Consider the following 25,262-nt stretch of genomic DNA (forward strand, 5'->3'; position numbering starts at 1 on the left):
GAAGAGATGATAAAAAAGGGTAAAAATATCACTTATAAAAGTATTTATAGCAGCCCTGTTTGTGTTGTCAAAAATTTGGAAATTGAGTGAATGTCCTTCAGTTGGGTAATGACATAACAAGCTATGATATATGTATGTCATGGAACACTATTGTTCTATTAGAAACCAGGAGGGATGGGAATTCAGGGAAGCCTGGAAAGATTTGCATGAACTGAGGCTGAGCAAGATGAGCAGAACCAGAAAAAAATTGTACACCCTAACACCAAGATGGGGGTGATGATCAAACCTGATAGACTTGCTCATCCCTTCAGTGCAACAACCAGGTAAAATTTTAAGTAATCTGCAATGGAGAATACCATCTGTATCCAGAGAAAGAAGTATGGACTATGAACAAAAAGCACAGACTATTACCACCAAGTTAGAAAAAAAAAGCATTACATTATTATGTAATTTTACTATTTCATACTTTATTATTCTTCCTTAAGGATATGAGTTTTCTGGCATCACACTCAACTGAGATCAATGTATATCATGGAACCAATGAACAGCATGCCTTCTGTGGGGGATGGGGGAAGGGAAGCAAAAATGGGGAAAAATTGTTAAACTCAAAATAAATATAAACTCTTTAAAAAATTAATATAACGTCAACTGAAGAAATACACTATTAACTGAATACTCCTTTTATTTTTCTTGAACTCTGTTTAGTGTTAAATATCTTGGTTGAGTATCTGTGTTCAAAATATTTTTCTACTTTGTTAATGTTGAGGTATTCTAGGTTAGTTATGAGGTTACATTCTCCATACTTTTGTATAATTTTGATATATTCCTGGAATATACTTTGTGGGGAAGAACATTTAACATAATATTTTGTATTCTTTAATGAGTATTTTTCCCATTATTTTTCTATTAAAGCATAACTCTTTCATTTTGATTAGAAGATATGGTCTATATAGAAAACCTTGTGCAAAAGACTTCCAGTTCACTTTTCAGATTTTCATTGATAATACCCCCATTATATGTAACAATTATCTTGATAAACAAGTACGTCTTTCACTCATGTTTATACTAAACTAAAAATAAATATCAAAATTTTATGAAAGTAAAATAATTGAATTGACAGATTGGAAAAGGAGTTGCAAAAGATAAATGAAGAAAATTCTTCTCTAAAAAAATGGATTCTGTAGAAACTAATGAATTCATGAGACAAGATTCTGTTAAACAAAACCAAAGGTAAAAAAATAGAAGAAAATGTAAAATACCTCATCATCAAAACCAATGAATTCAAGAACCAATCAAGAAAAGACAACCTGAGAATTATAGGACTTCCTGAAAACATCGAAGAGGAAAAAAAGCTGTACTTAATATTACAGGATTTAGTAATGGAAAACTTCCCTGATATCATGGAAGTAGAGGGCAAAATAGATATTGAAAGAATGCATCAATACCATCCAGAAAGAGTTCCCAAAATGAAAACACCAAGGAGTATTGTGGCCAAATTCCAGAACTATCAGCTAAATGAGAAAATGCTGCAAGCAGTCAAAAATAAACAACTTAGATACCAGGGTGCTATAGTAAGGATTACACAGGACCTGGACACATCAACATTAAGAGATCAAAGGGCCTGGAATGAAATATTCCAAAGAGCAAGGGAGCTTGGAATGCAGCCAAGAATCCACTATCTGGCAAAACTGAGCCTTCTCCTCCAGGGGAAAAAGTTGGGCATTTAATGAAATGAGAGACTTACAACATTTCCTGATGAAAAGACCAGAGCTAAGTAGAAAATCTGGATATCAAACAGGAAGCTCAAGAAACACATGCAAAGGTAAAGAAAAAAAGGAAAAGAACTGCTATCCACTAAGATGAAACAAGCTAAATCCCTACTTTAGTGAAAGACTAATAATTCTTGAGAATTGTAACTCTATTGGAGAGAATATACTAAGTCAGAAATGATAGCCAGTCATAACTTCTCTGTGACTCAGATAGAAGGATTTAAAAACAATACCTCCTTAAAAGGGGGACAGCAAGCAGATGGAGATTGAATGGGGGTATATCTCATTACATCAAGAGGGACAAAAGAATTATTGTAATAGAGGGGAAAACAGAATCTTCAGCTCATCAGACTTGGCTTAAATTTAACTTACACACGTTCAGTTAATTTATGAAACTTGTCTTACCTTTCAAGTATTAAAAGGGAGAAACAGGAGGGGGAGGGGAAGGGAGAAAAAAGAGAAACTAAAAGAAGGAACAGAAGGAGGAAGGGGAAAAGGGAAAAAGGGAAAGAAAGGGGAAGGGTGTTGATATAGGAAGGCAAACACACTGAAAGTGGTGGTATTCAGAAACAAAATACTGGGGAATATGGATAAAGGCAAACCAGGGGAAAAATACAAACAGAGGGAAGATAGCATGGAGGGCAATAAAGATTTATCAATTATAACTTTGAATATGAATGGGAGGAACTTTCCTTTAAAATGCAAGCAAATAGCAGAATGGATTAAAAACCAGAATCCTGCAAAATGCTGCTTATAATAAACTGATCTGAAGCAGAGAGATACATATAGAGTAGAAGTAAAAGATTGGAGCAAAATATATTTTGCTTCAGCTGAAGTGAAAAAAGCAAGGGTTGCAATCGTTATCTCAGACAAAGCAGCTGCAAAAATAGATAGCTGTAAAAGAGAAAAGGAAATACTCTATATCATCCTAAAAGTTACCATAAACAATAAAACAATTTCAATACTAAATATGTATGCACCCAATGCTATAGCATCCAAAATCTTAGAGGAGAATTTGAAAGCAGGGAAATCTAGACTTCAAAACTCTACCAGTGGGAATGGCTTAACAAACTATGGTATATGTATGTCATGGAAAACTATTGTTCTATGAAAAACCAGAAGAGATGGGAATTTAGGGAATCATGGAAGTATTTGCATGAACTGATGCTGAATGAGATGAGCAGAATCAAAGAAACATTGTGCACCCTGAGGACATGGGGGTGATGGTCAACTGTCATGGACTTGTTCATTGCCACAGTGCAACAATCAGGGACAATTTTGAGCTGCCTGTGATGCAGTATACCATCTGTAGCCAGAGAAAGAATAGTAGAGTTTGAACAAAGACCAAAGAATATTACCTTTAATTTGGAAAAAAAACAATATCTTACTATGCAATTTTACTATATCTCATATTTAATTTTTCTTCCTTAATGATATGATTTCTCTCTCATCACATTCAACCTAGATCAATGTGTACCATGGAAACAAATTAAAGACGAACAGATTGCCTTCTGGGGGAGGGGTGGAGGGAAGCAAGTTTAGGGTAAAAATTGTAAAACTTAAAATAAATAAAATCTTTTTAAAAAATTAAAAAAAAAGAAAGAATACATAAAGGAGCAGCTAGGTGTTGAAGTGGATAGAGCACTAGGCCTGGAGTCTGGAGGACCCAAGTTAAAAATCTAGCCTCAGACACTTAATAATTGCCTAGCTTTGTGACCCTGGACAAGTCACTTAAACTCATTGTCTTAAACAAATTTTTGCTTTTTGCAAGGCAATGGGGTTAAGTGGTTTGCTGAAGGCTACACAGCTAGGTAATTATTAAGTGTCTGAGGCCAGATTTGAACTCAGGTACTCCTGACTCCAGGACCGGTGCTCTATCTACTGCATCACCTAGCTTCCCCTGTCTTAAATAAATTTAAAAAAATTTTTTTAAAGAAAGAATACACAAAACCCTTACAGAAAGAGATCCCAGGACAAAAACTCCAAGGCCTATTTTTTGCTAAATTCCAGAACTTTCAATAAAAAGAGTGAATACTACAAGCATCAAAAATAAAACAATATAAATAGAAAAGAAACACAAATAGACACACACTGGTCCTATCAGACTCAAGATGGAAGAACCAGGAAACTTGGAATATTATATATAAGAAGGTAAAATAACTAGGATTACAACCAAAACTTTACTACCCTGCAATAATAAGCATATACTATCAGGGAAAAAGATGGATGTTCAATGAAATAGATGACTTCAAAGAATTTCACAATACCAAGACTAGAACTAAACAGAGAATTCAATCACCACATCCATGACTCAAGTATTGCATAAAAAGGTAAATGAAAAAGAGAAGGAAAAAAAGCAAATATTCATCAAGACCATCAAATTCTGTACACCCCTTGAAGGGATGATATAATACTCCTAATTCTTGAGAGCTCTAGGTCTCTTAGAATAATTAAATGGTCCAATCAAATTGAAGAGTTTAGACTTAAAGAATATGGATATAGTTGGGTCTTGTCTCTCCATTAAAGAGGTCCAAGTTAACATCACTATGTTTGAGATAAAAAGACCTGATGAAAAGCAGGATTATTAATTCTAAACTTAAGTGTCTCATTATCATTTGATGCATTTTAGTTCTGCTGTGCTGACAAAGTTTAGCAAGTTCTCTGTTGAAGGCATCATAAACTGGGCAGTCCTGAATCAGTGACTACCATAGCTTACAATCATTTGTAAAGTTCTCAAGTGAGATCTTCAAAGTCACCCGGCACTTAGAGCCCTTTAAGATTCTTGTAGTTAATTAAATCAAGGTTTGACTTCATCTTCACTTAACAAAGGGGGGGGGCACGTAAAGTGTAGGTCAGAATAGGCTTGTGAGTCGTTAAACAACTAGCTCAAGAAATGATTTGACTTTGGATGATACTTTGGCTCAGGAGGAGGATTGTGTATCCTTAGAGCGTACTTGAAATGGGACTAAGGTAAAAAATAAAGGGAAGAAGGAACAGAAAAAAGGGAAGGCAGAGGTAAAAGTGAAAATAAACTGAAAGTTAAATATTAAAATAAAGAGGAAAGGGAGTAAAATTTTTCAGAAAAATAAGAGGAAAGGAAAGAGAAAAATATAAATGGGGAAAGATAGGGAAGGAAAAACAAAATTAGTAATCTTAACTGTGACTGTGAATGGAATGAACTGTCCTATAAAATGCAAACGAATAGCAGAATGGATTAAAAGCCAGAATCCTACAATATATTGATCATAAGAAACAAATTTGAAACATAGAGATATCCACTGGGTAAAGGTAAAAGGATGGATCAAAACATATTATGCCTCATCTGAAGTAAAAAGTCAGAGACAGCAATTCTGATCTCAGATAAAGCAAAAACAAAAAGTCATTTCACTAAAGGGTATGAAGAAGAAAACTTCAACTTCTTAAAAGTCACCATTGGTAATGAACCTATATCATTGGTAAACATATATGCCCCTAGTGGTATGGCCTCCAAATTTCTAGAGGAAAAGTTGAGTGAATTAGAAGGAGATATAGACAGCAAAACTTTAATAATGGGGAACCTGTCTCTCTTTCTCAGAACCAGATAAATCTAACCAAAGAATAAGTAAGAAGGAAGCTAAGATGAATTAAATCTTAGAAAACTTGGGTAATGATATATATCCCTGAAGAAAATGTAATGAATATAGAAAATATTATTTTTTTTTCTCTGCAATACATGGCACCTATGCCAAAAGTGACCATGCACTAGGCACAAAATCCTTGTGATCAAATGCAGGAAGGAAGAAATAATAAACATTCTTCTCAGACCATGATGCAATAAAAATTACATGCAATAAATGGTCATGGAAAAAAATCAAAAACTAATCAGAAACAAAATAACTTAAATCTTAATGGGTATATCAAACAGCAAAAAAAATAGTCATAATCAATAAATATATGCAAGGAAAAGATTAAAAGGGGGCATCATAGCAAAATAAAATAGATGCAGCCATGGAAGTCTTGAGGAGCATCTTTATTTGTCAAAATGCCTATATGAATAAAATAGAGAAAGATATCAATGAATTGGGTATGAAACTAAAAAAGTTAGAAGAAGAATTAATTAAAGATTCCCAAATAAACACCAAATTAAAATTTTCATATCAAAGGATAGATTATTAAAATTGAAAGCAAGACAACCATTGAACTCACAAATAAAACTAAGAGATGGTTTTGGGAAAAATTTAAAAGAAAACTAGACAAACATTTGGTTAATCTGATTAAAAAAGAAAGAAGACAATCATATCACTAGTATCAAAAACAAAAAGGATGAACAAACCACCAATGAGTTGGAAATTAAAGATCCCATTCAGAGCTTCTTTGATGAACTGCATGCCAATAAATTGGATACGCTGAATGAAATGGATGAATATTTAAAAAATGTAAACTGTCCAGATTAACAGAGAGGAAATAACATACTGAAATAACCCTATTTTAGAAAAAGAAATTGAAGAAACAATCAATAAACTCTCTCAGAGAAAGTTTCCAGGTCCAGATCCATTTACAATTCAATTCCACCAAACATTTATAGAAAAATTATTTGCTATTCTACATAAACTAATTTAAAAAATAGGAGGAGTTCTGCCATATTATTTTTTATGATGCCAATATGGTGCTGATATCTAAATCAGGAAGAACAAAATGGAAAAAGAAAATTATAGATCAATCTCCCTAATGAATATTGATGTAAAAATCTTAAATAACATTTTAACAATAAGACTACAGAAAGTTATTACTGGGATAATACACCATCATGACATAGGATTTATATGAGATAGGGAGGGATGGTTCAATATTAGAAAAACACTCAGGGATGGCTAGGTGGTGCAGTGGATAGAGCACTGGCCCTGGAGTCAGGAGTACCTGGGTTCAAATACAGCCTCAGACACTTAATAATTACCTAGCTGTTTGGCCTTGGGCAAGCCACTTAACCCCAATGCCTTGCAAAAACTCAAAAGAAAAAACACTCAACATGAGCTTATCAATAGCAAAACCAACAATTCATATTATTATCTCAATGGAGATAATGAAAAAGCCTTTGATAAACAAAATATCCAGTCCTTTTAAAAACACTAGAAAGTTTAGGAATAAATGAAGTTTTTCTTAAAATGATAAATTGCAACTTTCTATTAGGAATAAACTCAGAACATTGTCAATAAAATCAGGGATGAAACAATGATGCCCACTATCACCATTACTTTTCAATATAGTATTAGAAATACTAGCTTTAGTAATAAGAGGAAAAAAAGAAATTGAAGGAGTCGGAATTGGCAATGAGGAAGCAAAGCTTTCACTCTTTGCAGATGATTTGATGGTACACTTAGAGAACACAAGAAAATCATCTAAAAGTTTCCTTGAATCAATTACCAAATTCAGCAAAGTATCAGGATCTAAAATAAATCAACATAAATCATCAGCATTTCTATACATATGAACAACAAAACACAAGAGCAAGAGACAGAAAGAGAAATGTAATTTAAAGTAATCATATACAACATTAAATACATCAGATTCATCTCCCAAGTCAAACCAAGAAATGTATAAAGAGAATTATAAAGCACTTCTCCCCCAAATAAAGTGAAATCTAAATAAATGGAAAAATGTCAACTTCCTTTGGTTATATTGAACCAATATTATAAAAATGAAAGTTCCATCCAAATTAAATCATTTTTCAGTGTCATATCAATCAAATCACCAAATAAATATTTTTACTGAACTAAAAAAAATTAGTAACAAAATTCATCTGGAGCAACAAAAAGTAAAGAATAGCAAGGGTACTGATAAAAAAAATGTAAAGGAAGCTGGTCTAGCTCTACCAGATCTAAGACTATACTATAAAGCAACAGTCTTTAAAACTGCCTGGTACCGATTAAGAAATAGAGTAACAGATCAGTGGATTAGGATAGATACAAAAGAAACGACAGTTAATGACTACAGCAATCTACTATTTGACAAACACAAAGAAACCAGCTTCTGGGATAAGATTTCACTATGTGACAAAAGTTGTTGGGAAAACTAGAAAATACTATGACAAAAACTAGATATAGGCCCATAAACTATACCAAAATAAGATGAAAATGGGTACAGGATTTAGACATAAAGGGGCATACTATAGACTAAATAATAGACCAAGAAACACTCTATCAGATCTATGGAAAGGGGTCAAATCTATGACCAAACAAGAAATAGAGTACATTATAAATTGTAAAATGAATGTTTTTGACTATATTCAATTAAGAAGTTTTTGTACTAATAAAGTCAATGCTGCCAAAATTAGAAGGAAAGCAGAAAGAGGGGAAACAATCCTCACAACTAGGAGTTCTGATAAAGGTCTCACTTCTAAAAATAGAGAATTGTTTCAAATTTATATGGTTATAAATCATTCCCCAATTGATAAATGATCAAAGGATATGAATAGACAATTTTCAAATGATGAAATTAAAACTAAATATAATCATATGAAAAATTCCCCCCAAATAATTGTTTATTAGAGAAATGCAAATCAAAACAACTATGAGGTATCACTTCACACATAGCAGATTGGCTAACTTGAGAAAAGGGGGGAAATGATCAGTGTTGGGGAGGTTGTGGGAGAATAGGGACATTGATTCATTACTGGTTGAGATGTGAAGTGATCCATCCATTCTGGAAAGTAATATGGAGCTACACTAAAAGAGCAATAAAAATACTCATACCCTTTGACCCAGCAATTCCAATTCTAAATCTAAATCCAGAAGAAATCATAAAAAATAGGAAAAATCCAACATGTTCCAAAATATTCATAGCAGCTTTTTTTGCAGTGGCAAAGAATTAAGTATTGAGGGGATACCCATCATTTGAGGAATGGATAAACAAGTTATGTACATTAATACTATGGAATATTATTGTTCTTTAAGAACCCTTAAATGGTTGAACTCTAGAGAAACCTGGAATGAGTAACAAGATCTGATGCTGAGTGAAGGAAGCAAAACCAAAATAACAATGTACACATTAATAATAACATTGTGTATCATGAACCTTGATGGAAGCAACTTCTCTTAGCAGTTCAGAGAGCTAAAACAGCCACATTAGACTGGCTAAGGACAATGCTATCACAATCCAGAGGAAGAAGACCAAACAAAACAAAAGAAAAAAATCCCTTCATAAATTGATAAATACTTTATTAAAAAGTATCTCTTATGTGTCTATTTTCCTTAATCCTAATTCCTCATACCTAAAATGACTACTGTGTAAACATGTTTATAAAAAAAATTAATAATAATATAGCTTCATTATTTATGGTGCCTTTTTTTAGGTTTTTGCAAGGCAAACGGGGTTAAGTGGCTTGCCCAAGGCCACACATCCTGGTAATTATTAAGTGTCTGAGACCAGATTTGAGCCCAGGTACTCCTGATTCCAGGGTCGGTGCCTTATCCACTACGCCACCAAGCCACCCATTTATGGTGCCTTTTAAGGAGATGTAGTTTCCTTTCTTATCCCCTTTTTGATTTTTTTTATTTGTTTAAGGCAATGGGGCTAAGTGACTTGTCCAAGGTCACACAGCTAGGCATTTATTAAGTGTCTGAGTCCAGATTGGAACTCAGGTACTCCTGACTCCAGGGCCAGTTCTCTATCCACTGCATCACATGGCTACCCCTCCTTATCCCTTTTAATGAGATCTGTTTTTGCTTTTGTTTTACTGAGATCAAAATTGTTACCTTTGAATTTTTTACAAAGTTGAAGAATAGTATACTTTGCTCCATCCTTTTACCTTTACTCTGAGTGTATCTCTCTACTTTAAATGTGTTTCTTGTAAACAAAATATTGCGGGATTCCTTTTTAAATCCATTCTTCTATGTGCTTCTGTTTTATGGGATATTTAATCCCATTCACATTTACAGTTGATTATTAATTCTGTATTTCCCTCGATGCTATCTTTCCCCTTTAATTTTTTTCTTTCATTTCCTCTTATTTCTCTTCACCAAAGTCTTACTCTCTTTCCCATTTAGCTTTCCTTTTAAAGTTTAGCTTTGCTTATTTTCCCTTAGACCTTTGCCTTCTCTTTTATCAGTCCTTTTTTTCTTATCTTTCCCTTCACCTTGCCACCTCCTCCTTAGCTGTAGAGTAGGATAGATTTCTAAATCCATGTAGGAATATACCTTATGCACTGAATAGAATTTACTCAGCATTCACAACCACTCTCCCTTCCTTCCCTATAAAACTATAAATCTGGTTACACACACACACACACACACACACACACACACACACACACACACACACAAAGAGACATATATATCACTCAGATACTGTTAATCAGGTTTCAGCAGTCACAGTTTGATTAATTGATTGCTTGACAAGCTCACATTTTAATCAAAATACCCTCACAGACTGATTAATTGATTGTTTGATAACTAGCATTGCCTCACTCATTCAAAGTCACTAAGTACCCTTCTCTCTTCTGTCTCATTAGAAATACACTTTTCAAGAATCTCGAATTACATCAAATTATAATCAATTTTTTTCCTTAACCCCTTTTCAACTATCCTCCAATGACATACAATCCTCATGTGCCAAAGTGTCATTCAAAGCCAAATCATTTCTTGAACTACTTGTACCCCTCTCCCCAAGTTTATTTTCTCTCACACCTTACCCTCACCCCATGCCCACCCAGGATACTTAACCCCCTGTTAAGTGAAGTAACTATTAAGTCAAACTTTGATTTAGATAACTAGAAGGATCCTAAAAGGTTCTAAGTCCTGGGTGGTTCTCAAGGGCTCAGTTGAGAACTTTACAAATGATTATAAATTATAGGAGACTGACTCAGGACTGCCCAGCTTATGATGCCCTCATCAGAGAAAGTGCTAAACTTTCTCAGCTCTGCAAAATTGAAGGGAGTCAAAGGATATTGAGACACTTAAGTTCAGAGTTAACACCCCTGCTTTTCATCAGGGCCTTTTTTCCTTAAAAAGTGTCAGCTTAGACCTCTTCAAAGGAGAGAAAAAACCCAACTATTCCCATTTCCTTTAAGTACAATCTCTTCAATTATATGAGACCTTTTAATTATCCTAAGAGAACTAAAGTTCTCAAGAAACAGAAATGTCATAACTTTCCTTTTAGGGTTGTATACAATTTGATAATTTTGACTTAGTTTTTTGTTTTCTTTTATTTTTTTCCTTCCCTTTTCCTTTATCTTTTCTGCATCTCTTCAATTTTGTATTTGGTGACTGAATTCTCTCTTCAGTTCTGATCTCTGTGTCAGGATATTCTGGACATCCTCTATTACATTGAATATCCATGTTTTCCCCTGACAGTACATGCTAACTTTTGCAGCATAGTAAGTTCTTGGTTGTAATACCAAGTCCTTTTCCCTCTGAAAAATGGTATTTCAGGTCCTTCACTCTTTCAGTGTTGAAACTGATAGGTCCTGTGTAAGTCTTACTGTGTTTCCTTTGTATTTAAATTTTTCCTTTTTGCTGCTTGCAGTATTTTCTCCTTTATCTCAGAGTTTGGGAAATTGGCTATAAAAGTCTATGGAGTTTTTATCCTGGGGGGTCTCTTTCTGGAGGAATTCTGTGACTTCTTTCAATGGTTATATTGTTTTCTTGTTCTAGCAGTTTGGGACACTTTTCCCTTATAACTTCCTGCATGATGTTTTCCAGGTTCTTTTTTTTGATCTAGGCTTTCTAGTAGTCTAATGATTCATATATTATCTCTCTTGGATCTATTTTACAGGTCGATCATTTTTCAAAAATTTACTTTACATTTTCTTCCATTTTTTAATTCTTTTCATTTTGCTTGATGGGATCTTGTAGTCTCATAGATTCATTGGTTTCTATTTGATCAATTTTAATTTTTAGGATTTCATTTTCTTACATGATCTTTTGTGTTTCCATTTCAAAGGTATTGAATTCTCTGATCAGTTTTTCATGAGTTTCCTACATAACTTTCATTTTTTCCCCATTTTTCTTCTTCCTCTCTTCTTTGTTTTTTAAATTCTTTTCTAAGTTCTTCAATGATCTTTTGGATTTGAGTCCAATTCATAAACTGTTTGGAGACTTCCCCTGTGAATGATTTTTTTATTGGTTTATTCTTCTGATATGGCATTGTTATAGTCTTCCTCTGTAAAGTAGTTTTCTATAGTGATAGCTCACTTAGCTTTTTTGTTCATCTTTGTAATTTTAGTTTTTCTCCTTGGGTATAGGGAGTATAGATTCAAGGTTTTTTATTACTATTTTTGGCTGGGATGGGGTTCTGATCCCTTATTTATTGTTGACCAAACTGTTGCCTATGCAGTCCAGGCCTTGCCTTTGCAGAGGTTTAGTTCCTCCTTTGTGTCCAGGTTCTGACTTAGTAATAGTGTGTTTCCAACCCAGTCCTGTCTTTGCCCAGGTATTCCCAGAGTTCAAACTTTATTTGAGGTTGGAATTCTCCCTCCAGCTTGTAATCCAGCTGTTGGGATTGCTGTCGTCATGCTGTTGGGACCTGGATTGCACTGGCTTTCCTGTTCTGAAGCATCCTGGGTTTTTATTTTCCCTTTAACCCCAAAGAAACAGACCTTCACTGAAGCTCCTCCATGATAACTACCATTGAAAATTTCTTTGGATCATTTCTGTTCTTGGTGGGATCTGTAGCTTCAATGTCAGTCCAGAAGTTTCATTTATCTTTGGTAGGGAAAAACTGTGGGAGCATGTGGGTATTACACTGCCATCTTGGCTCTGATCTGGAAGTCCTACTTCAGGGATTCCTGAAGAACATTGGGTGAACAAATAATCACATAAATCAAATCACCCCAAGAAAATCATGAACTCACACATATAAATTCTTTTATACTTTTCCTTTTTTTCTAAAATTTATGATGGTTTCCATTATTTCATAGTAGATCAAATGTTTATGATTACCATCTAACTTATTTTGTTCATTTGATTAGGAAAATACTGTAATATACATTTGGGGGGTGGATTTGTACCAGAGGAACTTTTCCCAACAGTTGTCATACAGATCTTCAAGCAGTTCCTAAATCTCTTCCTGTATAAGGCATGTCATTTTCATTCCTCTATCATTAATTCTCTATACCTCTTGAAATTAGGTAGTATTATGTTGTTTACAAGGCACCTATGTAGAACAAGTTCATAAAGTGCAGTCTTGAAATAAGATACTATCTAGGTGATCCTACACTATTCACTTAACCCCATTTGCCTCGGTTTTTTCATTATAAAATGAATTAGAGAGGGAAATGGTAAACCACTTCAGTATTTTTGCCAAGAAAACTCCAAATGCAGACTTCTGGCAAAAGATGGCTGAGAGAAGACAGACACTGTTCTAAGGTTTTCTACCTAATCTTCTCTCATATTTATTATGAAACAAACCACTTAAAAGAAATTTGATTGACAAAACCCAGAAACAGAACTTAGGAGAAGAATATGTATGAACAAGGTCTCTCAGGGATCATGGATAAACAGGGGGTAGAGAGCAGAGAGCCAGCCCAGGGGTGGGGTGGGACCAGGACTAACCTAAGATCAGCCACGAAAGTGTTGACTGTGGGAGCTGTGATCTAAAACTGACAGTCTGAGGTACTCCAGCAGGGCTGGAGGGTGAGTTCTAGCACAGAGAATTGTAGATATCTATTGGCTGGGCTGCTGTAAGGGAGGATCACAGACTCCATACCTTCATTTCAGCTGAACCCTCTTTCCAGAGCAAACACAGTAACGCCTCCCCCCCGCCACAGGCTCAGGCTTGGACAACAGAACTCCCTCAGCTAAATAATGAGAATAGTTACCTTGTCCCATGGCACAGCCCACATTATTCAAGGATAAAAGTATCCAGCAGTGCCACCAACCCCCTCCAGGCATAGGGAAAGAACCTTAAATCAAGGTCACAAACACTCCAGATAAAGTAACAAACAACCCCTACTGGCTGGCCCACTGGAGTTGCTAAACACAGTGAGGAAAGCTTCTAGCAACCCCTATTGGTGGACCGACTTGGAGTTACAAAGTCAACTGAGCAAAGCTTCTAGGGATCTCAACACCAAACCATCCCCTCCCCCAACACAAGATCTTAGGAAAATGACAAAAGGCCAGTGTCAGTGGGGGGATAGAAAACTACCTAGAATATAAAGACCCTAACTCAGAGAGATTTAGAACATCTGAGGAGAATATGATTTGGTCTCCAGCCTAGGAAGACTTCCTAATAAAAATCAGGAAGGAGTTTAAAAATCAATTGGAAAATTAGGGAGAGAAAATTAACACCTTGCAACAGGAAAACAAATCATTGGAAAATACAATTGGACAAATGCAAAAAGAAAATAATTCTCTGAAAATGTTAATTGGTCAAATGGAAAAAATTCTTCAAATATAGAATTGATCAATTATAAAAGTAGTTGCAAAAGGTAAATGAAGAAAATTCTTCTCTATAAATAGAAAGGATGGAATCTGTGAAAATTAATGAATTTTTGAGGGAAGAAGGATCCGTTAAACAAAACTAAAAAAATAAAAAAATCGGAGAAAATATAAAATGCCTCATCCACAACACCACTGACCTTGAGAATAGAACCATGAGAGACAAGTTAAGAATCATTGGGCTCACTGAAAATATTGAAGAGAAAAAAAAAGCCTGGATTTAATATTACAGGATTTGGTGATGGAACATTATCTGTCATCATGGAACCAGAGGGCAAAATAGTTCATGAAAGAATACATGAATCCCCTCCAGAAAGGGATCCCCAAATGAAAATATCAAGGAATATTGTGGCCAAATTTCAGAACTATCAGATAAAAGAGAAAATTCTGCAGGTAGTCAGAAAGAAATAATATAGATACCAAGGAACCACATTAAGGATTACACAAGACATGTCTGCATCAACATTAAGGGATCGAAGGGCCTGGAATGAGATATTCTGAAAAGCAAGGGAGCTTGGACTGCAACCAAGAATTCATTATCTGGCAAAATTGAGCCTTCTCTTCCAGGGGAAAAGATAGACATTTAATGAAATGAGAGACTTCCAACTTTTCCTAATGAAAAGGTAATAGAAAATTTGGACATCAAACAGGAGACTCAAGAAACACACAAAAAGGTTAAAAGAAGGAGGGGGGGGGGTAAAGTAAAAAGCTGCTATACAATAAGATGAAGCAGGCTATATCCCTACCTGGAAGGTAAGCTTTCATAAGTCTCGAGAACTATAACTCTATTAGAGAGAATATACTTGGCTGGAAGAGAAAGACACTCATAACTTTTCTGTGACTCAGACAGAATGATTTAAAAACAATAACTCCTTAAAGCGGGGTAGTAAACAGATGGGAAAGATGGAGGAGACTGAAAGAGGTAAATTTCATTACATTAAGAGGTACAAAGTACCTATTGCAATGGTGGGAAAGAAAGTGTGAGAACTGCCTGAATCTTGCTCTCATCAGACTTGGCTTAAAGTTAACATATATATATATATATATATATATATATATATATATATATATATATATATATATACATATACATATACATATACATATATACATATATATACATATATACATATATACATATATATATATATATATGTATATATATATTCATTTAAGTTAAGAAAATGATACTACTTTTCAAGTAACAAAAGTGGAAAAGGGGACCTAGCTGAAGGAAGGGAAGGAAGAATAGGTAAAGAAAAAGGGGACAGAAAGGGAAGGGGGATTGAATATGGGGGCAAACACACTGAAGGTGGTGATATTCAGAAAGAATATACTGGGGAATTTGGATAAAAGTGAATAAAGGGGGAAAATACAAACAGAGGGAAGGGAGCATAGAGGACAATAAAGAGCTAGCAATTATAACTTTGAATATGAATGGGATGACCTGTCCCTTAAAATTTAAGCAAATGGAGGAGTGGATTAAAAAACAAGAATTCTACAATATGCTGCTTAAAAAAAACTCATTTGAAGCAGAGAGTTACATATAGTATAAAGGTAAACAGTTGAAGCAAAATATATTTTGCTTCAGCTGAAGTGAAAAAAAGCAGGGAAAGTATTCCTTACCTCAGACAAAGCAGCTGCAAAAATAGATCTCAATAAAAGAGATAAGGAAGGAAGCTATATCCTCCTAAAAGGTATCATAGAAAATGAAGCAATTTTAATACTAAATATGTATGTATCAATGGTATAGGATCCAAATTCTTACAGGAGAAATTGAATGAGTTACAGGAAGACATAGATAGCAAAACAATACTGGTGGAAGACCTCAAGCTCATGCTCTCAGATTTAGCTAAATCTAACCATAAAATAAACAAAAAAGGAAGGGAGGGAGGTAAATAGACTATTAGAAAATCTAGGCATGTTAGAACTTTGAAGAAAACTGAATGGTGATAGAAAGAAATATACTTTTTTCCTTTGCAGTTCATGGCACTTACACAAAAACTGACCATGTACTATGGCATAAAAACCTACTAATTAAGTGCAGATAGGCTGAAATAGTGAATATATCTTTCTCAGATCATAATGCATAAAAAAATCACATGCAATAATGGATAAGAAAGAAATAGAATTAAAACTAATTTGAAACTAAATAACCTTATTTTAAAGAATGAGTGGATCAAACAATAAATTATAGAGAGAATTAATGATTTCCTCCTAGATAATGACAATAATGAATAACATACCAAAACTTATAGGACACAGCCAAGACAGCTGTCAGGGGATATGTTATATCTTTAAAGGCTTACATGAATAAATTAAAGAAAGATGCAATCAATCAACTAAACATGCAACTAAAAATTAGAAAAAGAACAAATGTAAAACCCCCAATTAAACATCAAATTAGAAATTCTAAAAATTAAAGGAGAAATTAATAAAATTGAAAGTAAGGAAACTACTGAACTAATAAATAAAACTGAGTTGGTTTTATGAAAAAAACAATACAATTGATAAATCTCTGGTTAATTTGATTAAAAAAAGAAAGAAGAAAAGCAAATTGCTAGTATCATAAATGAAAAAGATGAAATCACCATCAATGAGGAGGAAATTTAAGTACTAATTCAGAATTAATTTGCCCAACTCTGGGCCCATAAATTTGATAATCTTAGTGAAATGGATGAATATTTACAAAAACATAAGTTGTCCAGGTTAAATGAAGAGGAAATTAAATACCTAAATAACCTGATCTCAGAAAAATAAATAAAACAAGATATTATTGAACTCCCTAAGAAAAAAATTTACCCAGCCAGATGAATGCACAAGTGAATTCTATCAAACATTTAAGGAACAATTGGTTCTAATTCTATATAGACTCTATGGAAAATTAGGTGAAGATGGAACTCTGCCAAACTCATTCTATGACACCGATATGTTGTTGATCCCAAACCAGGAAGAATTAAGACATAGAAAGAAAATTGTAGACCTATCTCCCTGATGAATATAAATTCACAAATCTTAAATAAAATCTTAGCAGAAAGATTCCAACATGTTATCAGTAGGATAACACACTATGACCAAGAAGGATTTATCCCAGTAATGCAGGGTTGGTTCAATATTAGGAAAACTGTTAGTAAAATTAATCATATCCAAAACAAACCTATTAGAAATCATGATTATAACAATAAATGCTGAAAAACCTTTTTAACAAAATACAGCACCCATTCCTGCTAAAAACACTAGAGATCATAGGAAAAAATGGATTGTTCCTTAGAATTATAAGAGGTATCAATCTGAAACCATCAACAATCATTATATGCAATGGGAATAAGTTCCCAGTAAGATCAGGGGTGAAACAAGGATGCCAATTATCACCACATCTATTCAATATTGTATTAGAAATGCTAGCTTCAGCAATAAGAGAAGGAAAAAAAATGAAGGAATTAGAATTGGGAAGGAAGAGACAAAATTCTCACCTTTTGCAGATGACATGCTGGTATACCTAGTGAAAAGAAAAATCTAAAAATAAAAGAAATAATTAACAACTCCAGCAAAGTCACATGATATTAAAATGAACCTGAGTCTGCCAAGGCAGACTCAGAAACTTTGAAAACAGTTACAAACTACTTCTCACACAAACAAAATCCGATTTAAATAACTGGGCAAATATCAATTGCTCATAGGCAGACCCAAGCTAATAAAATAAAAATGACAATTCTACTTAAGCTAGTTATTTAGTGCCCTACCAATCAAAATTCCAAAAAATTACTTTAATGAGTAAGAAAAATATAATTAAATCCATATGGAGAAATATAAAGTCAAATATTTCCTGGGATTTAATGAAAAAAGTGCAAAAGGTGGCTTATCCCTACCATATCTAAAATTATATTATTAAAGCATCAGTCATCAAAATGTAGAAATTCCATGTCCACCAGGGGATGGATTCGGCTCAGGAAAGAAAAGAAAATATATTACAATCAGGTGTGGGTGTCATCAGGAAATCTGACAGAGCCAGTTTATTGAAAACATTAAACAGTTTTTATAGAAGAAAACCACAAAATTAGTATAGTATATAAACAATGATGTAACTTAGTTATGAGCAGAAATTAACCCAGCAGGATGTGACCCAGGTCAAGAAGTTTGGAAACTGGATTTATGTAATACTGAAGCTACAAATGACTGTGTTATCAGTTATCAGCTGTGTTATGAAATCAGAGTTCTGTGGAAGCTTTCATTTCAAGGGTCATCAGAGTTCAAGTAATTTTGGTCATAACTGTCCTCTTGACCCCATGCTGACTTGAACAGCCTCTACAAAAACTGTCTGGTATTAACTAAGAATTACAGTGGTGGATCTGTGGAACAGACTAGGTGCAAAAGCATGAAATGATTATAGTAATCTGCTGTTTGATAAACTCAAAGAGTCCAACTTTTGGAAGAAATATCCTCTCTTTGATAAAAACTGTTGGGAAAACTGGAAGTTAATATGGCAGAAACTTGGATTAGACCAGCACCTCACACCCTAAACCAAGGAAAGATCAAAATGGATACAGGATTTAGACACAAAAAACCAATATTTCAAGCAAACTAGGAGAGTAAGTAGTAATTTACTTGTCAGATCTATGGAAAGGGAAGAAGTTTATGACCAAGGAAGAGAGATGGAGAACATCATTAAAAACAAACTGGGGGGGGGCACAGTGAAGTGGCATAGTGGATAAAGCACCAGCCCTGAAGTCAGGAGTACCTGGGTTCAAATCTGGTCTCAGACACTTAATAATTACCTAGCTGTGTGGCCTTGGGCAAGCCACTTAACCCCATTTGACTTGCAAAAGCCTAAAAAAATAAAACTGGGGGGGGGGGAGCCAAGATGGCGACAAGAACAAATCTTGTCTTAGGTGCTCTCTCATAAATCTTTGAAACTATGGACTCTAACTAAATTTTCAAGAGACAGAACCCATGGTGGGACCCAGTGAGGCAGTTCTCCTACTCAATGCGACCTGGAAAAGAGCAGAAGGGCTCTGCTCCCAGGGGTTGGAGGGGCAGCCCGCCAGAGGGGTGGCCTGCCAGAGCTAAAGAACTTCAGCCTCCCAGAGGCAGTCCCAGGGAGCTGGGAGCCACCACTCACAGCAGCGGGGGAGTTTCCTGAGCTATGCCCCAGGGAGCACTGGGCACAAATTTGGGGAACAGCAGGGCATCTCTGCCAGAGTGAGCATGTGAATACCAGTCCTCTGGACACAAAATGAAACATCTCATTGAAAAAACAACAGATATGGAAAACAGATTTAGAAAAGATAATTTAAAAATTATTGGAATACCTGAAAGTCATGATCAGGAAAAGAGCCTTGACTTCATTTTCAAAGAAGTACTACAGGAAAATTGCCCTGATATCCTAGAAGCAGAGGGCAAAATAGAAATGGAGAGAATGCACCGATCCCCCAGAGAAAGAGATCCCAAAAAACCAACCTCTTGGAATATTATATCCAAGTTCCAGCACTTCCAAGTCAAAGAGAAAATATTACAAACAGCCAGAAGGACACAATTCAAAAATCATGGAGCTGCAGTCAGGATCACACAGGACTTAGCAGCAACTACATTAAAAGCTCATAGGGCTTGGAATATAATATACCAGAAGGCAAAAGAGCTTGGAATTCAACGGAGAATCAACTACTCAGCAACGCTGAATGTCCTCTTCCAGGGAAAAAGATGGACTTTCAATGAACCAGGGGAATTTCAAATGGTCCTGTTGGAATGGCCAGAGCTGAATAGAAGCTTTGATCTTCAAATACAGGACTCAGGAGAAGCATAGAGATTGGAGGAGAAGAGGAAAATATCAGGGACTTAATGATGATGAACTGCATGTATTCCTGCATAGAAAAATGACACTGATAATACTCATATGAACCTTCTCAATTAATAGAGCAGGTAGAAGGAGCTTTCATAGTTGAAGCACAGGAGAAAGCTGAATTTGAAGATAAAATATGGTGTAAAAAATGGAGTCAATAGAAAAAAGGGGAATATAATGGGATAAAAAAAAGGAGAGGGGGAATACCAAGATATTCCATATAATAAGATTTTTCTTTATTACAATGAACTATTGCAATGATATGGAAGGGGGAAGACAAGGGGGAATGAGGGCACCTTTGCTCTCATCAGAGGTGACTAGGAGAAGAAACAGCATATATAATCAATGGGGTATAGACATCTGTAGTAAGAAGGAGAGGGTGGGATGGGGAGAAGGAGGGGATGTGAGTGATGGAGGACAGGATGGACCATGGGGGGAGAGTGGTCAGATATAACACATTTTCTTTTTTACTTCTTGCAAGGGGCTGGGAGTGGATGGCCTGTCCAGGACCATAGGGCCAGGTGGATGCTGGGCCTAAGGGGTGATAGGGGGGCTCAGGGCCTCTTGGCCCCAGGACCAGGGATCTGTCTGCTGTACCACTCAGCTACTCTACAGCAGAGTCAGAGTGAAAGGAGAGAGAAAATATAGTACATGGTAGTGGAGAAATACGAAAGGATGGAGTTGTGATCAGCAATGGCAATGGTAGAAAAATATGGAAGTAACTTTTGCAATGGACTTATCATAAAGAATGTAATCCACCCTCGACAGAGTTGTTGGCATTGGAACAAAGACTGAAGTACGTTTTTTATTATTATTATTTTTTGGGTGGTGCAGGGCAAATGGGGTTGGCAGGCCTTACTGGGTCCACATAGCAGGGTGATCGTTGGGTTTCTGAGGCTGAATTTGGACCCAGGTGCTCCTAGCTCAAGGGCCAATGCTCTGTCCACCACCCAGCCACCCCTACTATTATTACTATTTTATTTTATTTTGGATCTTTTTTTCTTTACTTTTCTTTTCTTTTTTTCTTTTTTTTTGGTTTTTGCAGTGGGGTTGGGATGACTTGCATGTCACATGGCTGGGTGATTGTTGGCTGTATGGGGCTGGATATGGGCTCAGGTGCTCTTGGCTCCAGGGCTGGTGTTCTGTACATTGCACCACCTGGCCATGCCTAAAATTATTACTATAATTTTTTTAATTTTAATTTTTTTCTCTCCTCTTTACTTTATCACTCAAGCGAGTCTATATTTTGGGGGAGGGGCATTTTGTTTACTCTTAAACAAGAATATTATATTAATGTTTAAAAAGCATTGTTTGTACAAAATGAGAATAAATAAATATTAAATAGTAAAAAAACTAGGCAATTTTGATTACATAAAATTAAAAATCTTTTGCACAGACAAAACCATTGAAACCATGATCAAAAGAAATGTAGTAAATTGGAAAACAATTTTTACAACTAGTATTTCTGACAAAGGACTCATTTCTAAAATATACAGAGAACTGAGTCAAATTTTTTTTTAAAAAATAAGCCATTCACCAACTGACAAATGGACAAAGGATATGCAAAAGCAATTTACATGGGCAGCTAGGTGGTGTAGTAGATAAAGCACTGGCCCTGGAGTCTGGAGTACCTCAGTTCAAATCTGGTCTCAGACATTTAATAACTACCTAGCTGTGTGGCCTTGAGCAAGCCACTTAACCCCATTTGCCTTGCAAAAACCTTTTCAAAAAAGCAATTTACAAATGAGGTAATCAAAGTGATCCATAGTCATATGAAAAATTGTTCTAAACCATTACTTAAAAGAGAAATTAAATTAAAGCATCTCTGAGGTACAAATGAAACCATCTCTGAGGTACCACCTCACACCTCTCAGACTGGGCAATATGACCAGAAAGGACAATGATCAATGTTGGAAGGGTGGTGAGAAATTTGGGACACTAATACATTATTGGTGGAGCTGTGAACTCATCCAGCCTTTCTGGAAAGCAAGTTGGAATTATGCACAAAGGGCAACAAAAATGTGCATACCCTTTGACCCAGCAATACCACTACTGGGTCTATACCCTGAAGAGATTATGAAAAAGGGTGGAAACATCACTTCTACCAAAATCTTCATAACAGTCCTATTTGTGGTAGCAAAGAATTGGAAATCAAGTAAATGTCCTTCATTTGGGGAATGGCTTAGTAAACTGTGGTATATGTATATCACGGAACACTATTGTTCTATTAGAAATCAAGAGGGATGGGAATTCAGGGAAGCCTAGAAGGATTTGCATGAACTGCTGCTGAGTGAGATGAACAGAACCAGAAAAACATTGTAGACTCTAATAGTAACATGGGGGTGATGATCAACCTTGATGGACTTGCTCAGTCCATCAGTGCAATAATCCAGGACAATTTGGGGCGATCTGCATTGGAGAATACCATCTGTAGCCAGATAAATAATTGTGGAGTTTGAAGAAAGACCATGATGTATTACCTTTAATTTAGAAAAAAAATTATCTTATTATGTACTTTTGCTATATCTTATACTTTATTTTTCTTCCTTAAGGATATGATTTCTCAGGGCAGCTAGGTGGTGCAGAGGATAGAGTGCTGGCCCTGGAGTAAGCAGTACCTGAGTTCAAATACGGCCTCAGACTTTTAATAATTACCTAGCTGTGCCCCCGTTCCCCCACGCTGCCATGCCGGCGGCGGGCTCCCCGCAGACCAGGACTGAGCCCCGGCCGCACGGGGAGAAGCAGTACCTGGCACAGCTGGAGCTGATCCTGCAGGACGGCTGCAGGAAGGAGGACCGCACCGGCGTGGGCACCCTGCCCGTGTTCGGCCTGAAGGCGCCATACGGCCTCCGAGACGAGTTCCCTTTGCTGACAACCAAGCGTGTGTTCTGGAAGGGTGTATTGGAGGAACTGTTGTCGTTTATTAAGGGGTCCACAAATGCTAAGGAGCTATCTTCCAAAGGAGTGAAAATCTGGGATGCCAATGGATCTCGAGACTTTTTGGACAAGCAGGGGTTCACTACCAGGGAGGAAGGAGATTTGGGACCAGTGTATGGCTTCCAGTGGAGACATTTTGGGGCAGAATACAAAGAGATGAATACAGATTATTCTGGACAAGGAGTGGATCAACTTCAAAAAGTCATTGACACAATCAAAACCAACCCTGATGACCGAAGGATCATTATGTGTGCTTGGAATCCTAAAGATCTTCCTCTGATGGCGTTGCCTCCATGCCATGCTCTCTGCCAGTTCTGTCTTGAATGGTGAGCTTTCTTGTCAGCTCTACCAGTGGTCTGGAGATATGGGCCTTGGGGTGCCATTTAACATTGCCAGTTATTCCTTGCTCACTTACATGATTGCTCATGTCACAGGCCTGAAGCCAGGTGATTTTATACATACTCTGGGAGATGCTCATATATACTTCAATCATATTGAACCATTGAAAATTCATATTCAGCGAGAACCAAGACCTTTTCCTAAGCTCAGAATTCTTCGAAAAGTTGAAACCATTGATGATTTCAAGACTGAGAACTTCCTGATTGAAGACTACAATCGTCACCCAGCTATTAAAATGGAGATGGCCGTCTAAAGCTGCCTATTACCCAGATGAAAATGTGTTACATTTTTTTTCCAGGATACTCTGTAGACTGTTGCAAAACATCATTGTTTTGACAAACAGGATGTAGTTTATATCATGAAAAAAGGTTAGGAGTGAAGAAAATTTAATTCACTCTAAGATAAATGTCACTATTCCAAATGTATGGAATGGTTATAAGCAAAGCTACAATTTATGTCTTCTAAAATTATTAAAATAAAGCAGTTCTTGCATTCCTGAAAAAAAAATTAGCTAGCTGTGTGGCCTTGGGAAAGCCACTTAACCACATTTGTCTTGCAAATACCTAAAAGAAAGGGATATGATTTCTCTCTCATCACATTCAATTTGGATCAGTGTATATCATGGAAACAAAGTAAAGACTGGCAAATTGTCTTCTGTGGGGGATGAGGGGTGGGGAAACAAGAGTAGAGGGAAAAATTGCAAAACTCAAAATAAATAAAATCTTTGAAAGGAAAAAGTGGATAAAGGATTAAGATGAAAAAATTAATATTTTAAGCAAAATAGCAGATCAAGTAATAGTTTACCTATCAGATCTATGGAAAGGGAAGCAGTTTATGAACAAGGAAGAGATGGAGAACATTGTTAAAAACAAACTAGATAATTTTGAAAACTTTAAATTAAAAAAGCTTTTGCATACACAAAACCCCTGTAACCAAGATCAAAAGAAATATAATAAATTGGGAAACAATTTTACAACTAATATTTCTGACAAAGGACTCATTTCTAAGGTAAACAGAGAACTGAGTCAAGTTAAAAAAAAAAAACAAGCCATTCCCCAATTGAGAAATGGTCAATGGATAGGCAAGGGCAATTTACAGATGAGGAAATCAATGTTATCCAAAGTCATATGAAAAAATGCTCTAAATAACTACAATTAAAGCATCTCTCAGGCACCACTTCACAACTCTTAGATTAGCCAATATGACCAGAAAGGACAATGATCAATGTTGGAAGGGATGCAGGAAATCTGGGACACTAATACATTGTTGGTGGAGGAGTGAACTCATCCAACCTTTCTGGAGAGTCATTTGGAATTAAGTCCAAAGGGCAATAAATATGTGCATGCCATTATAATCCAGCCATACCACTACTGGGTCTATACCCTGAAGAGATGATGACAAAGGGCAGAAACATCACTTGTAGAAAAATATTCATAGTAGTCCTTTTTGTGGTAGCAAAGAATTGGAAATTGAGTCACTGTCCATCAATTGGGAGATGGCTGAACAAATTGTGGTATATGTATGTATGTTATGGAACACTTTTTTCTATTAGAAACCAGGAAGGTTGGGAATTAATAGAAGCCTGGAAATGATGCTAGGGGAGATGAGCAGAACCAGAAGAACACTGTATACCCTACCAGCAATGGAGGGGGGGGAGTGATGATCAACCTTAATGTATTTGCTCATTCCATCAGTGCAACAATCAGGCAAAATTTGAGGGTATCTGGGATGGAAAATACCATCTAGATAAATAACTGTGGTGTTTGAACGAAGACCAAAGCATATTACCTTTATTTTTTTAAAAAAAATATGTTGCTATGTAATTTTTCTATCTCTTATACTTTATTTTTTTCCATAAGGATATGATTTCTCTCTCATCACATTCAACCTAGATCAATGTAACCATAGAAA

At 35.7% G+C, this 25,262-nt stretch overlaps 1 pseudogene; it reads left to right on the plus strand.

The window, feature by feature from the left end:
* Positions 1-22,700: 22,700 nt before the first annotated feature.
* LOC141489235 (thymidylate synthase pseudogene) lies at positions 22,701-23,794 on the plus strand (annotated as a pseudogene).
* Positions 23,795-25,262: the final 1,468 nt, after the last annotated feature.

This window comes from Macrotis lagotis, chromosome 5, assembly GCF_037893015.1.
Source record: "Macrotis lagotis isolate mMagLag1 chromosome 5, bilby.v1.9.chrom.fasta, whole genome shotgun sequence".
NCBI lineage: Eukaryota > Metazoa > Chordata > Mammalia > Peramelemorphia > Peramelidae > Macrotis > Macrotis lagotis.